Source organism: Lemur catta, chromosome 13, assembly GCF_020740605.2.
Source record: "Lemur catta isolate mLemCat1 chromosome 13, mLemCat1.pri, whole genome shotgun sequence".
In the NCBI taxonomy this organism is placed as follows: Eukaryota; Metazoa; Chordata; class Mammalia; order Primates; family Lemuridae; genus Lemur; species Lemur catta.
The window spans coordinates 19020807-19037707 of NC_059140.1; the positions used below are offsets into that span (position 1 = coordinate 19020807).

General features: G+C 34.3%; 1 pseudogene; it reads right to left on the bottom strand.

Moving 5' to 3' along the window:
* Positions 1 to 2711: 2711 nt before the first annotated feature.
* LOC123649060 lies at positions 2712 to 4410 on the bottom strand (annotated as a pseudogene).
* Positions 4411 to 16901: the final 12491 nt, after the last annotated feature.

Sequence of the window (16901 nt, forward strand, 5' to 3'; positions counted from 1 at the left end):
GCCTCTGAACTCAACCTTAATTTTCTTCTTAAAGGTTCTATCTGCAAATATAGTCAGATTGGGAATTAGGTCTTTAATGTATGAATTTGGGGGGATACACAATTTAGTTCATAACACCCATATATCGGTAATTATTGAAAAATATGCCCAATTCATACATTCAAACATGTTTACAACCAACATCCATTTTGATTGACCAGAGCCTGAACTATTAATAGTTGTGAAATATGCATATTATTTTTTCTATAAACACACATTAATTTCTTTGAGATATTTCCAACCTTAATAATAAATTGAGTATATTCCAATGACTTTCTTAAATGTTATAAATCGAGAAATATTTCCATTTATGCACATATTAAACAGCTTTTCAATTGCTAAAGGTTTATAACATGAACAACCAAATCATGATTTTGAGTTTAAGTCAAGGAGACTTAAGAATGAACAGTAGAGCACCATATATATGATCTTAATTTTCAGAACTGAAATTGCTAATGCTGATTTTTATTTGTGCATCTGCTGTTAAAAAATAAATGGGCTACTCACTTCCTTTCTGGGGTTGCAAATACATGCCCTTTGATTATTGGCCACAGCTGCTCTCCAAAGAACATGAAATTGATTGCAAATTTGCCTCTTAGATTAGAGGTCAGCTGCAAATGTTTGCTCCAAAAAAGCAAGTTCTGTTTGCGGCAGTTGCTTGCCATATTTGATACACGGTTAAAAGCATGAGCTTTGGAGTTAAGATTTAATTCCTAGGTCTGAAACTACTCTGAGCCTTATTCCTTCCTTGCAAATTGGTAAAATTAGTGGAGACTATTAAATGAGATAATTTATGTAAAGGGCTTAGATCAGTGTTTGGTACCTAGTAAGTGCTCAATAAATATTAGTTATTATGTTAATAATACAAACCTCTGTTTATCTCAGTAGCTTCACTCTGATGAAGCAATAATGACTTATTACTTGGGATGCTATTGAAATGAAAGTCTTCTAATTGTTTTATGAACCTCTGCAAATTGTTTTCCCAATTAGTTAGCAGGGTCAATATCCCCACTGCTCCCTTAGGCAGTTACTGTGGCCCAAAGATTTATGTGATATTTCCCAAAGAAATCTGGCCATTCAACTCATAAATGTCTATTAAAAAAATTACATTTGGGTTCCTCCAAAAGATCTTTTCAAAGGTGATAAGAAATTATAAGAAATTTTAAATAAAAAAAAATCCACTTGCTTCCATATTTAGAAAAACCCATCATTTTGTAGTAGATAAGTCTTTGGTTAAATTACTACTCAATAAATCTAAACTGACTTAATTCATGAGCAATGCTTGACACATATTAGATGGTCAATAAATATTTATTCTATAAAGGCATGATTCTGTATATAAGTAGGAATTCTATGAACTCTTAAGATGTGAATTGTTTTAAATTGTGTATGATTTTTCATACAACAGTAATACCATTACATATATTTTTAATTTTTAAAAATAGTGATGTGTATGAACTTATGTTAATGAGACTGTACAAATGTGGAGTATACACAATACTAAACTTATTTTAGAGAAGATTTAAATTACTTGTATGACTAAATAGATCATTTATTAAAAAACAATTCCATAATTCTGACACTTGTTAGTAACATTACATTTTACAAGGTGGGTGTCATTTTTTACTATCTTATTCTAAAGGAAACATATAAAATAGATATGGGTTATATAAAAAGAATGAAGAGAAGAAGAAGAAGAGATGTTAACAGTTTTGTTCATTGCTTTAATCTTAATTAAGAACTTTTCTGGCGAAGCCTGTAGGCAGTACAATTTCTTAGCTTAAGCAAGGAGCTCTGAGGGAAATCTATGAGTTGATAAACCACAGTCCTTTTCCTTAAAATATTAAATGCTCCTTTAAGACTCCCAGGTTTGCTTGTATTTTATTATTGTTGTTCTCTCTTTGTTTGCTTGATTTGCTTTCTTCCTCTCTGGAGGTTGTTTAGAGGTATGTCTAGTTCTGTGTTAAGTAAGTCCTGAGCCATATAAAGAGATTGTTTCAGCTGGGGATGTTTCCACATTTGTGTTTTTCAATGATCATTGCCTAATAAAAACATCTGGAAAATACAACTCCTGTTCAATGACTTTGACCTGTGGCATCACCCAGACCAGGAAAAAAAAAAAATCCTTCTCCTTTAAATGGGCATCTCTGCAAAGAAAGGGTGCTAATCTAGAGTGACCCTTCCACAGCATTCTTTAATCATTGACGATGGCAAGTGAAATGGGACTGGACGCAGAGCAAATTGCTTCATTAGTAACATAGACTAAAGTACCTGTGAAACTGGAACCTGCATTTCCTAATACACGGGCCACGTAATTTGATCATTTAACCCTCACAATTTAAACTGATATCATCTACTTAAGATGGATTTATTTTGCTTTAATAATTTCCTTGTTAAAATATCAGAGTGTTATATTTTCCTGATTTTTCTATATTCAAATACAGGCATACCTCAGAGATACTGCAGATTCAGTTCTAGACCACTGCAATAAAGTAAATACTGCAATACAGTGAGTCACAGATTTTTTTTTTTTTTTTTTTTGGTTTCCAAGTGCATGTAAAAGTTACATGTATATGATACTGTAGTCTATTAAGTGTGCAATACTATTATTTCTAAAAAAAAACAAGGTACATACCTTAAAAATATTTTATTGCTAAAAAATGCTAATGATCATCTGAGCCTTGAGCAAGTCATATTTTTTTTACTGGTGGAGGGTCTGGCCTCAGTGTTGATGGCTGCTAACTGATCAGGGTGGTGGTTACTGAAGGTTGGAGTGGATGTGGGAATTTTTAAAAACAAGACAACAATGACATTTGCCGAATCAATGGACCCTTCCTTTCCTGAAAGATGTCTCTGTAGCATGTGATGCTATTTGACAGTATTTTACTCATAGTGGATCTTCTTTCAAAATTGGAGTTTATCCTCTCAAACCCAGCCACTGTTTTATCAACTAAGTTGATGTAATACTCAAAATCTTTTGTTGTCATTTCAACAATGTTCATAGTTTCTTCACCAGGAGTAGATTTCATCCCAAGAAACCACTTTCTTTGCTCATCAATAAGAAGCAACTCCTTATCTGTTCAAGTTTTATCATGAGATTGAAGCAACTAATTCACATCTTCAGGTTCCACTTATAATCTGACTTCACTTGCTATTTCCACATCTGTAGTTAATGCCTCCACCGATATCTTGAACCCTTCGAAGTCATCCATGAGGGCTGAAATAAACTTCTTTCAAACTCCTGTTCATGTTGATATTTTGATCTTTTCCCATAAATCGCAAATTTCTTAATGATATCGAGAATGGTGAATCCTTTTCAGAAGATTTTCAATTTCCTTTGCCCAGATCCATCAGAGGAATCTGTATCTATGACAGCTGTAACCTTAAAAATGTATTTCTTAAATAGTAAGACTTAAAAGTCAAAATTACTCCTTGATTCATGGGCTACAGAATGGATGCTGCGTTAGCAGGCATGAAAACAACATTAACATCCTTCCTTATACATCTCCATCAGAGCTCTTCGGTGACCAGGTGCATTGCCAATGACCAGCAATACGTTGAAAGGAATCTTTCTTTCTGAGCAGTAGTTCTCAACAGTAGGTTTAAGATATTTAGTAAGCCATGCTATAAACATATGTGCTTTTACCCAGACTTTGTTGTTCCACTTATAGAGCACAGGCAGAGTAAATCTAGCATTATTCTTAAGGGCACTAGGATTTTCTGAATGGTAAATAAACACTGGCTTCAACTTAAAGTCACCAGCTGCATTAGCTCCTAACAAGAGAGTCAGCCTGTCCTTTGAAGCTATGAAACCAAGCGTTGACATCTCCCTCTTAAGCCATAAAAGTCCTAGATGGCATCTTCTTTCAATAGAAGGCTGTTTAGTCTACATTGAAAAACTGTCATTTAGTATAGCCACCTTCACCAGTTATCTTAGCTAGATCTTCTGGGTAGCTTGATGCAGCTTCTATATCAATACTTGCTGCTTCAACTTGCACTTTTGTATTATAGAGATGGCTTCTTTACTTAACGTTCATGAACCAGCCTTTGCTAACTTCAAACTTTTCTTCTGCAGCTTCCTTACTTCTCTCAGCCTTCACAGAATTGAAGAAAGTCAGTGCCTTGCTGTGGATTAGGCTTTGGTTTAAGGGAATGTTGTGGCTGGTTTGATCTATTTATACCACAAAATTCTCCTCCATATCAGCAATAAGACTGTTTCTCTTTCTTATCATTCATATGTTCACTGGAGTATCGCTTTAAATTCCCTTCAAGAATTTTCCTTTGTATTTACAACTTGGCTAACTGGCACAAGAGACCTAGCTTTCAGCCTATCTTGGCTTTTGACCTGCTCTCCTCATTAAGCATCCTCATGTTGGACTCTTCCTTTTACCTGAATATGTAGAGTCCATTGTAGGATTATTGATTGGCCTAATTTCAATATTGTTCTATCTCAGCAAATAGGAAGGCCCAAAGAAAGGAAGAGATATAGGGGAATGGCCAGCTGTTGGGGAGTCAGAACACACACAACATTTATCCATTAAGTTTGCCTTTTGTTATGAGCATGGATCATAGCACCTCAGAACAATTGCAACAGTAACATCAAAGATCACTCATCACAGATCACCAGACAGATATAATAATAATGAAAAAAGTTTGAAGTATTGGTGAGACTTACCAAAATATGACATAGATCTAGGAAAAATGTACGTGATGTAGGAAAAATGGCACCAATAGTCTTGCTTGACGCAGGAATGCCACAAACCTTCAATCTGTAAAAAGAACAAAAAGGTAATATTATCTGGGAGGCCCAATAATGTAAACCACAATAAAATGAGGTATGCCTGTGTAGCATATAGCAATGGTATAAACAATAAGATTGTTAATAAAATGATACAAAAGTTGAAAGTAGTTGACTACAGAGTTTAATTTTATAGCACATGCCTACCCAAAGTGAGCATGTATTAAGGAACAAATTGGCACTTTTTCATATTTTCATTTACTAATCCTATCATGACCGTATGGAATCAATCATTTTAAGTCATTGTTTAGTTGGCACTGGTGGTATTTTGCAACTGCAAGAACAAATACCTCAAGAATCCTGTAACTATAAAATGTTTTTCCAATATACATGCTCTTAATCTCCAAAGAGTAACAGCCAGCCTGCCATGTACACAATGTACACTGGTCTTGACACTAACCACTGTAAAAGATACTTGACCACTGGAAACAAGTTGAAAACAATGTATGATGGTATGTGACTGAGAAAAAATTTCACAGGCAGTCTTCAGTGAAGAGGTACTGTGACATTTATGAAAATTACCTTTTTTTCCCCCCAGGAAGAATTCTATTATTCAAAGTAGAAAAGTATAATAGAACTATGCCTTTATAATAAGAAATTATAAATTATATAATACAAATGGATAACAACACAGTCAAATTCATTTCAAATACAATTCTAGGTATAAGAGAGAGAGAGGAGAAAAAGTAAAAAAAAATATATATAAAGATCTTTTTGTCAACACTATAATGATTTATAACCTCATTAATTTTAATCACAGAGCAGGGATGGGCAAACACTCTCTGTGAAGGGCCTGGTGAGTCATATAATTCTCTGTTGCATCTACTAACTCAGGTGTTTTAGCACAACAGCAGCCATAGACTGTGTAAACAGAGGGTTATGACTGTGTTTTAATACAACTTTATTTACAAAAACAGGAAGACAGACAGATTTGGTCCAAGGGTCAGAATTTACTGAACATATATCCTAGAGTAACTTTTAGATACTGCTTTTTTTTTTAAATAAAGAAAATCCATCATCCAAATAAGCTCTTGAACCAAATAAAATTAATTTAGGATTGGTCAGAAAGATAATCAGAGATATCATAGGATATTCTGTTGTGTCAAATCTCTAAATCATAAATCATTTAGAGTTACAGTTGTGTATTCAATGCAGTTAATTTAGGCTGCATCAGTTTAAAAAATCAGTTTAAAAGCACTGATACTGGTACATTAATAAATTAATTAATATTGCTGTTGTAATATCCTCATGTTTGAAAATTATTGATTCATGCTCAGTGAAGTTACAGAGAAGGGATGATGAGAAACACTTGAATTTACCCATGTTTACATTCACTGAAAAGGGTAGACTTTTCTCCCATTAATTTATTCCAGTGGATACATGCAGAATGAGCTAGATTTACAAGTCTGATTTCATAACCAGAAATAGATATATTCCCTTTACAAATAATTATAAATAGTGAAATTCTATTGTTACAAATTTTCATCAGTGTGGTAGTGAAGTCCTTTTTTAACTTTTATAACAAAAAATTTTTATAACAAAATTATACAAAATGAAGCAACAGCAATACAAGCTACAATTTGTTTTGCATAGTATCTCATTTATTCTTATTGCAATAGTAAGAGTAATATTCTTATTTTACCAATAAAGAACATTTGGAATTCAGATAACTGACAAATGAGATGTATACAATCAGGAATGGCATCAGTATTTAAAATTAGGTCCACTTTGTGACTTTAAAACTCTTTTCACTACAAAATAATTAATGAGGTCCTACTATGAATTAGGTACTTTAAATACAGAATTTAAATTGGCAACAACCCTGCAAAGAAGTGTTGATGTTTCTCTTGCGTAACTGAGAAACTAAATGGGAATAACTTTTCCATGGTCAGAGAGCTAGAAGAGTCTGAACTAGAACCTACTCTGTCTCAGGACCCGCACTCTCCCTACAAAGGCCAGTTGTTGATGTGTGAAGGTGAAGGTGAAGGTGTATTTCAACCAGACTAATTTAATGGTTAGATTTGAAACAGCAAAGCCTAGTTGAGATCACTAAAGAAAAACATAGGATGGGATATTGAGTATGTGAGAAACACCAAAGAGATGTTTAAAACAGAGAAAAAAATGTGGAAAACCAAAAGGTTTAAGTCCTCTTCCCAATATTAACTATGGCACCGACTTAGGTGGAGGGCTTAACATTGAAGAACTTCTATTTATTAATCTTCAAAAGGGAAAAAATGATACAAATTCAGAGTATCAAAAAATAACACCCATATATAGTAAATTGTCTTAATAGCATTTGATTGCTAATAAATATGTGCACTTCTAAACAATAATATATAAAGATAAATAAGGGCACATACTGTATTTTTATTTCAGTCTCTTTATATACTTATTTTAACAGTTTTTATTCAGTTTTGTTTTATTTCTAATGGCCACACATATAGAATTTTAAACTTGATCTTCTGGAACCAATTTGTAATTAATTGAACAAGTGATTTGTATGAAAATGATTCTTTAATCTTTACTAAAGTTTGATCAGTTTTCTTGATGTTAAATATGCACTTAGGAAAAAAAGTATGTGTTAACATTAGAGTGCAACTAATTGTGGTTTTTTGTCATATGTTTTGAAGCTATGTTAGTAATATAAATCATATTTGGAACTGTTATCTCTTCCTTATGCATTGAAACTCTATTCATAGGGTATTTGCCATTTTTATATCTTACAACTTTTGCCTTAGAGTGCATTTTATATTAATAATACAGCTACAAAAAGGTTTATAAAATTAACTGGGAGCTCTTTCACATTTCCATTGTTAAATTTTGTGTCTCTTATTAACATTCAAAGCAAATTTTCATTGTCTTTAATCCAGTCTAACAAACTTTGCCTTTAACAGGAGAATTTTGTAGGTATATATGTTTTGTGATTACGGTTGTGGTTGTGTGCGTGTATTTATTATCTATATATTATATATTATATAGTAATAAATATATATTTATTTTATTATATATAATATATATTTTTGCCGTCTTATTTCATGGTAATTGTCCTGCATAAATGTTCATATTTTTTCTCATTTCTTATTTATTTTATATTGATGAAGGTAGTATCCCCCCAAATTCAACTTTTAGAAGATATTTGCTCCATTGTGGAAGATATATACTACATTTCCTTTATATATTTTTCTTAATATTTTATCAGAGATATTTAAGTCTACAAACAAAAAATCTAATTTATCTCTTCAGCTACTCTTAACTACACAAAGATATTAAAATAATTTAACTCTGAGTCTTATTCTATCTTTTTATGGAATAATTTAGACTTTGTGTTATCGTATATAGAGCTAGTATTTTGTCACATTTTCCCATATGTTTATAATTCATTTCATTTACCACTTCTTTTTGCATCTTAGCGTTTTCATAAGGGATTATATTCCTTCTTCCTGTAATGCAACATTTAGAAATTTTTGGTAAGATCTAATAATGATAAATAGTTTCTGTTATATTATTTGAAAATACTTTGATATTTTTTTCTTCTTTAAAAGACAAGGACAGTTTGCTGAGCATATAGTTCTAGATTGACAGTTATTTTATGTGATCACTTTGAAGACATGTTTTCATTATATTTTGGCTTCCATAACTGTTCAAAATCAGTTGTTTGCCTGATTGCCAATCCTTTGTGATAATCTGTCTTTTTCCCTTAACGCTTGAACTACCATTAAGCTCTCTCTCTCTTTCTCTTTTTTTTTTTTGGCTTTAATTTTCTTCTAGGTGTCTAGGTTTTGCCTTGGTCTTAGTACAGTGTGTCTTGGTGTAGTTTGCTTTTTATTCATCTTAAGATGTTTTGAAATTTATAAATCTGAAGACTGATGCCTCTTATCTATTTTGAAAAATTCCAATCAATCTCCAAAAATTGCTCTTCCATGGTCTCTGAACTCCAATGAAATATATGTTATTTTCACTACCTGCTTAAGTTCTTCATATATTCTGTCTGAATTTCTGTAGTATACCTTAATGAATTTATTTAGAGCATCCTCTCAAGTCACTGATTTGCTCTTTGTGTCAAGACTTCATTTTAGGCTTTCTACTTATTATGTTTTATTTTTAGAATTTTATGTAGTTCTTAGTATCAAATGTAAATGGTTGTGTTTGCATTTTATTTTTCCTTAAATTTTGGAATAGTTCTAACTTACTTAAGCATTATTAAATCAATCATTTTAAAATTTGTGCCCAGTAATTTCAAGATCCATTCTTGGAATGTCTAATTCTGCTAGAATTCAATTTAGCTTTTGCTATTTCTTCTGAGTGTTCTAATGATAACTTTTTTTTCCTCACATGTGTTACAATTTCTTTTTTTTTATTTCAACATATTATCGGGGTACAAATGTTTAGGTTACATATACTGCCTTTGCCCCACCCGAATCAGAGCTTCAAGCGTGTCCACCCCCCAGATGGTGTGCACCATACCCGTTAAGAGTGAATATATCCATCCCCTTCTTCCCGCTCCCACCTGCCTGACACCTGATAAATGTTACTACTATATACGCACATAAGTGTTGATCACTTAATACCAATTTGATGGTGAGTACATGTGGTGTTTGTTTTTCCATTCTTGTGATGTAGCAGCACAATTCACAATTGCAAAGATGTGGGAACAACCCAAGTGTCCATCAATACATGAGTGGATTAAAAAAATGTGGTATATGTGTACCATGGAGTTCTACTCAGCCACAAAACACAGTCATGACTAGCACCTCTTGTATTATCCTGGATGGAGCTGGAGCCCATTCTACTAAGTGATATACAACACTTGTGTACAACACAATTTCTGATTAGTGAGAATTCTTTAAAGCCTGGGTCAAATGTTGTAAGCCTACCAAAGAGATGTGTTACCCTTTCCCAAACAGTCAAGGGCACTGCCCAGTTGGGATTATTTTAAAAGAAACAACCCCAATAGTTGTTTTACCCCATAGGTGGTAACTCAGGAGAAATGTTTTCTAGGCCATGGTCTGGAATTCACAAAAAATGCTATTATTTTGTACTTTGGTCCCAAACTAAGACAAGCAAGTATCCTTATCCTTTTGTATTGTAGGGAATGTTACCTTATGTAAACTTTCACTAAGTGCATAACCATTTAACCTTTATCCTGGAATGTCAATTAGACTTGATAATCTAGGTTGATCCTGTGTGCCCTATCTGAAGGCTCATTAATATAGGAGTTGATTCTGATAGCCAGCTACTACTATTTGCTCCATACTATTCACCAGTCTTAGCTCTAGTTTATTTCTGCAGATTAGTGCTTTCTTGTTTTATTTTGAAAAATTTGAAGAATTCCTGTGATTTCTTGCATTTTTATATTTTATCTACTATTATCTTGGTCTTTTATGGTAGATGGAATTTCTGTATTTAAAATTCACTATATTATAAGAAAGTTAATGCTCTGTATTTGTTGTATATTCTGGCAATTCATGACATTTAAAAAAAAAATAAAAGTATACTAGACTGTACTAATTCAGCAAGCAGCATAAACCTAATCATTTCCCCATCCCACTGCTGGGTTTGGTTCCCAGTTCCCTAGTCTGTCCTTTAGTGTCGCTTAGCTAATCCCCATCTTCCAACTGAAGCTATACTTACGTCTACTTACAGATGCTAGGGAAGTCTGAGTGCAGATTCAACTTAGTTAACTTGTCCTTTCAGAAAAGGCTGGTTAGCTGGCCGGGCGTGGTGGCTCACGCCCGTAATCCTAGCACTCTGGGAGGCCTAGGCGGGTGGATTGCTCAAGGTCAGGAGTTCGAGACCAACCTGAGCAAGAGCAAGACCCCGTCTCTGCTAAAAAATAGAAAGAAATTATCTGGACAACTAAAATATATATAGAAACAATTAGCTGGGCATGGTGGCGCATGCCTGTAGTCCCAGCTACTCGGGAGGCTGAGGCAGTAGAATCACTTAAGCCCAGGACTTTGAGGTTGCTGTGAGCTAGGCTGACGCCACGGCACTCACTCTAGCCAGGGCAACAAAGCGACACTCTGTCTCAAAAAAAAAAAAAAGAAAAGAAAAGGCTGCTTAGCCATAGAAGGAATTCTCAGTGGCCTGCAGATATCCTGAACTGAAACTTTCCACTCAAACAAGCAGCAGAACATTACGTTCCAATTTGGTCTAATCATTCCCTTGTTTGGCTCGGAGTTGTCCCATGGGTAGTCAAATGACCCAAATGACCCAAATGACCCAAATTACCACTCAACATCTTGAACACAAGAGCAAAAATTTAGGTCTTGTTTAAGCCACTCTTAATTTGTTGTATGTAGTTGTTACTAGTACTCACAGGCAAACCTAATCCTAACTCATAAAGATTTTGGTACCTGAAAACAGGGTGCTACAAGTAGCAGAACCTAAACTCTAAGCATTTATTTAGTGGAATTAGTAGGGTAGGCTATTTCATGATCTGAGCTATTGTAACCTGGAAGCTTCATACACCTGAACAAAATATTGGCAAAAGTATCCCTTGATGTTTCTTAGAAGACTGCGTGTCAACATTAGGAAAAACGCTAAGAAAACTCAGATTACTGATTTGTGAGGGCTGTTCCTTGCCACTTTTACAAAGCCCTAAGGAGACATGAGCTGCACACGGGATGGAAGAGCAGAGTGAGGCACTTCCAATGTCAACAGATTGAGTCTCGTAAACTGGAGCCTTGTCAATCTGAAAAAATAAATGCTTCTGTTTCTAAAATGAGAACGATTCTCTTCCGTGACTTTTAAACAGCAACTTCAGTAGGAGACTGGGGCCCAGGGCTTTTTCTAGTATCTTGCGTTAAGAGTCCTATGCCAAAAGCAGGCGGAAGGGGTCAACTCAATAGTAAATTAAGATTAAAGGTTCTGCCTTCCCATCCAATCCTCTATTTTGAGAAGTCCTTAAAAAGGCTTCAACCAGGGATGTAGAACCAGTAGATTTTATATATGTAGATATATAGATATGTGTAGCTATAAAGCTATAGATGTGGAGATATACAGATAAATAGCTATGGATTATTTACTTACTTATTATAAGAAATTATATAAGGAAATTATATCAAAAATTGTGCATCAGATATATAAAATTTTAAAATGGCTTTATGCCAGTATTTCCAAAATTGTGTCCTAGGGACAAGAGTTCAGCAAGATATAAGCAGATTACATATGAAAAAAGGAATCATCTAATTTAATAAGTTTAAGCACGCAAAAGTTAAACAAAAGGTAATAGTTTTAAATTTCCAAGCGCTCCTGTTATGGTATTCAATATAATAAAATACAAACACATCTCTGAGCAGTGGTGACACATGCTATCATTTATTTATGTTACACCAAAATGTTACACTATATTTCTCAAACTCATTTGACTAAGAATCCTATTTTCCTCAGTAGTCCATGTGTTGTGGCACACTATTTTAAATATGTTGTGTTGCATTTTTGATAAAATTGACCTTGGCAACTATTAAGCAAATTTTGGTACTTGGGATCTTAGAAATCATAGTGGAGTTTTGGTTTTGGCCTGGTAAGTAGCAACTTATTAGTTTTCTCTGTTCACCCAAGTCATGGAGGGTGAACAAATGGGTCATGAACAAATGGGTCTAGTAGAGTTTACTTTATTGAGAAATGCATAAAATCATAAAGAGTCTGGAAGCTAGTATTAAACTCCAAATCTGACCATTTAGAAAATGCTAAGGCTCAGAATAGTTCCCAGAGACTTCTGGGGGCTGACGACTCTGCTCAGCAAACTCAGCCCCAGGGTGTGTAATAAATCATGGACCATTTTGCAAAGATGCCAAATGAAGCACAGGATGCCCAATAAACCTAAAAGCCCTATGCACCAGGGACAGATGACAGAGAAAGATATTTCACTGATAGAACATATCTCATGTACAGTGTTATGTGTAAAAGATTGATAAAATCTTTTACAGTAAAAGATTTATAATATGGGTACTATCTTGGAAGATTTTTTGTTCTCATGTAAGACATCTTTTCCAAATGGTGTTATCTGAAATTTTAATAAAAATCAAATTCATTGTGAAGTGTGTGTAACAGAGCCCCTCGAATGAAAAATGATTCTACCCTCACAATAATTTAAACCCCAAAATACCTAGTTGCCTTACCACTACCATCCAAACATTTAAAACTCAGGACTAATCTCAGTAGCACGTTCTCATTACTGGAGAGACAGAGTGATCAAAATATACACTTTGCCTGCATGTGTTTGGGGCGATTCAACTATTTTGACTCAAAAATCAAATTAGAGATTTAATATTTATTTATTTGTAATATATAACCTACAGAATATTGGAGATTTAAAGGTCAGCAAACCACAATTTCCTAAACTGTTCATTGGTCATCAGCATAAAACAGCCTTTTTTCTATAGCACTTTTCAGCAATAAGAAATCATACAGGAAAAAATGTATATCTGTAATTAAGACTGTGCCTGATTGGCATTAGCAAGAAAAGACAGTGGCTCTCCGTTGGCAAATTACTTCCTGGACTGCTCACAGCAGAAGGGAAAGTGAAACTCCTCAGCTGGAAACTCCTCAGCTGCATAAAGCATGTGTACTAAAGCGGGGAGCTTCATTCCCTGGCTAAATATATAGGTCTAATATAGTTAATTTTAATGAGAAATGTTTAAAAACATTAAGAAATTCTGGAATGGATCCAGGGTATTTTTCTCTTCTTCCTGTCCTGATCCTCCTGGTTACTAACTTATATTACAATTCTAATCTCTTTTTCCCTCATTCCCACAATCACAAATGTGGAAAGAAAAGAAATATCCCAACAAACAAACAACAACAACAACAAAACCACCAAGAGGTAGAGTCTGGAATTGGTTGCATCCACATAAAGAACAAGTCCCTAAACTCCTTATGCCCCTCAGTGTAGATTCTGGGGCAGTTCAAAAATTAGTAATATAATGAAAACAAAACAATCTTGACAAAACTTCAGATGAATCAGTTTAATATTGAGCGAGTATCTGTGACCAACATCAGTTATAATATATCTCATTTCTAAATCATCATTTTTCCATATTTTGTCATTAGGTTAATAACCATAATACCTGGCTGGAGGGTCACAACAGTCAAACATTGCCAGTTTCTAGTCCAAGCTCCCTACCTGCCGAGTCAGAGTCTCTAGCTATACACCTGTGGGGCTGGCTTATGTGCTTCTTGTTGTTTATTTATTTATTTATTTATTTATTTATTTATTTATTTATTTATTTAATGAAGTGGTGCTCAGATTTTGAAGTGGTTTGGAATTACCTGGGGTGCTTGTTCAAACTACTGCTGCCCAGCCCCACCTTGCAGAAGGTACACCTGTTGAATGGGTCCTGGGCAACAGTAATTTGAACAAGCTTTGGGGGGAATCTGATACTCCCCAAAGTTTCATATTATGGCTTTAAATCTGTGTAATAGAATCCAAATAACTTGCACGAAGCAGGAAAACTTTATTGGATTAGGTGAGTCCCTGGTCAATATTTCTCCAGGTGAGCATTAAGGATTTGAGATACAGTTCACGTCAGTCTGTTTCAATGAAAAGTAAAGCTTTTTAAAAAAATGCATTTTAATGAATATATTCCATGAGATACATGTAGCAACAAATATAAAGTCTGCAACAAGATAAAAGAATGCCTTATTTTAACACACAGGTATTTTGTTATTTACAAAATGACTGACTTATTTTTCTTTTTCTGGGTTAATAGACTTACCTGGAATACACAGCCTGATTTTACGCAGTGTATAGGGTCTCTAGTATTCTCTCTAAAAGCAGAGGGTCCTAACTAGTACTGTCAACATGTCTCTCACAGCTCCAGGGCATGGGCCGTCTCCCCTCCTCCCCTTCTCTCTCACCCATTCTCCTCCTCCGTCCTCTCTCCCCCATCTGTCTTTCTCTCTCTCCCCTCTTATTTTCAGCCTAAATGTTAGGAACTTATAAAAATCTCTACCTAAATCTTGTAAGTGTTTGAATCTTTGTTTTTTTTTTTGTTTTTTATTTTTTTGCTGGTATAAAGTTGTGTCCTCATCTTTTCGTTTAGATTCAGAAAATTGTTCCCTCATTTCGGCCATGTGCTTCCATGCACCACAGAACGGCCAAGCACAAGAGACCACAGTTGGTTTCCCCAGCCCCACAAGTGTACATTGTGTTTGTTTATTTGTTCCCTTTCCTAACCAGGCATTCAGCCATGTGGGACTTTCTTCCTTTTGGGTTGCATCCTCTGAATAGTTTAATTGTTAACTCCCATGCCAATTCCCTTTCCCCATATGGAGAAATTATATTGAATAGGAATGTTTCTTTTTAGAAAACCTTTTATTCAAGAATATAATACTTCCCTTTCTATTTCAATTCTAGCCAGATATTAAACCCAGTTTTCCTTATGAACTTTTAAAAAATCTTTAAAAACAACAAAAGTCCCCTAAAGATGGCAGCTAGTCTTGAATGAAATTCAAATAATTGATGTTTTTTTCACACTACCACAAACTTGGAACCTCTTTTACCCGGGAATATGCTCATAATCATTCAAAACCTACTAAGTATTTTGTGTCTAGTTTTGATATTTTTATTTTCTTTTATTAATTAATTCCATTGGTTTGCGACTATGTTCAAGAATTATAGGGTTTATTTGGGTTGAAAAACTTTAAATTTTAGTTTCTCCACCAAAGAACTGCTGAGCTGGTTGGTAAACAATGTGCTTGACCCTAGTGGTTCTCACCTAAATTTATCCTATGTACAAAAGGAAGTTTAGGCAACTAATCATGTCTCTGGCAAACAGGTGTAGGAAAGAATTTTCTTTAAAATGTTAATTTACACTATATTGGAGTTTAATTTTAAATCATATATGAAAATGAATTATCTGAAATATGAAGAGGTCCATATAAAAATAAATGTTCGTTTTTCATTAATATGGCAAATGCTGCTCTCTCCCCCTCTCTCCCCTCCTTCTCCATGCCTTCTTATCCCATTTTGTTTATTTTTTCAAAAATGTTACAAAATATCACTGACAGACTGCTTTTTCCCCGCCTCCCCAGTTTTAACTAATGACTGATTTTCTACAGCATTAATTACATATGCACAAAGTTAATGCATATTTATTTGTTGTAGCACTACTCTAATGACTATATCTTATATTTATTTTTGTCCCGAGGATTTTACATGTGACTCTGGTTTATTTTAGGTCCCAGGCATTCAGAAGGTAGAGTGTGAAACTGGTTATCTAGTCTTAGGAGATTCCCATCACTTTAAAATGGTTAATAGATTTTAAGTATATAATAATGATAATAAAAACAGGAACCATAAATCAGTACATAGTTCTTAAATAAAATCACCCTGATTCTTGTGACTTATTTAAGCTCTCCACATCACACAAGCAAAAAGATCAAATTGCTGTGTATATTAATGTAAATATTGCAATGTTTTTGTCAATTTTGTATTCTTTGCTGAGGGACTGAAAACATAGCATTCCCTCATTTCCATTATTTCTTTATGACACATTGTTCTAATTCCTCTACTTTTCCTTTCTCATGCCAATCCAAATAAAGTGGATTGCTAAGGAGTTTCTCAGAGTTTTTGATACCCTCCTTCCTTAAGCCTGCATAATTCACTTACGGAGGTGGCAGGATGGTCATCACAATTCACTGTTAACTGTGAGGTATCCTATGTAACACCTAAAATTTAATATGCTGATAGAGACCAAAGTAATCGAAAAAGGAAAATGCCTAAAGAACTTAAACCTTAGCATAACCTGAAAAGATTTCTAATGGCTGAGATCTAATTAAAAGATAAAGTTTAAATGTAAAGCCAGACAAAGGGAAGGGAGGCTGTGCAGGCCATGAGATTGACAGTGCTCCTGCACCCTTGGTCCACCAGAGACCTCCACGCTTGTGGGTCAGTGGCCAGGGCATGGTGGCACTTTGGTTTAATTTATAAGAACAAAATGCATTGCTACCCTTTTCCTTCCCTGAGCTCCTGGTGCCGTATTTCTTCAACACAGGTCACTTCACCTCATTGTTAAAAGAACTATTAAAAATCCAGTTGTATATTCAAAAAGAAGGCCAG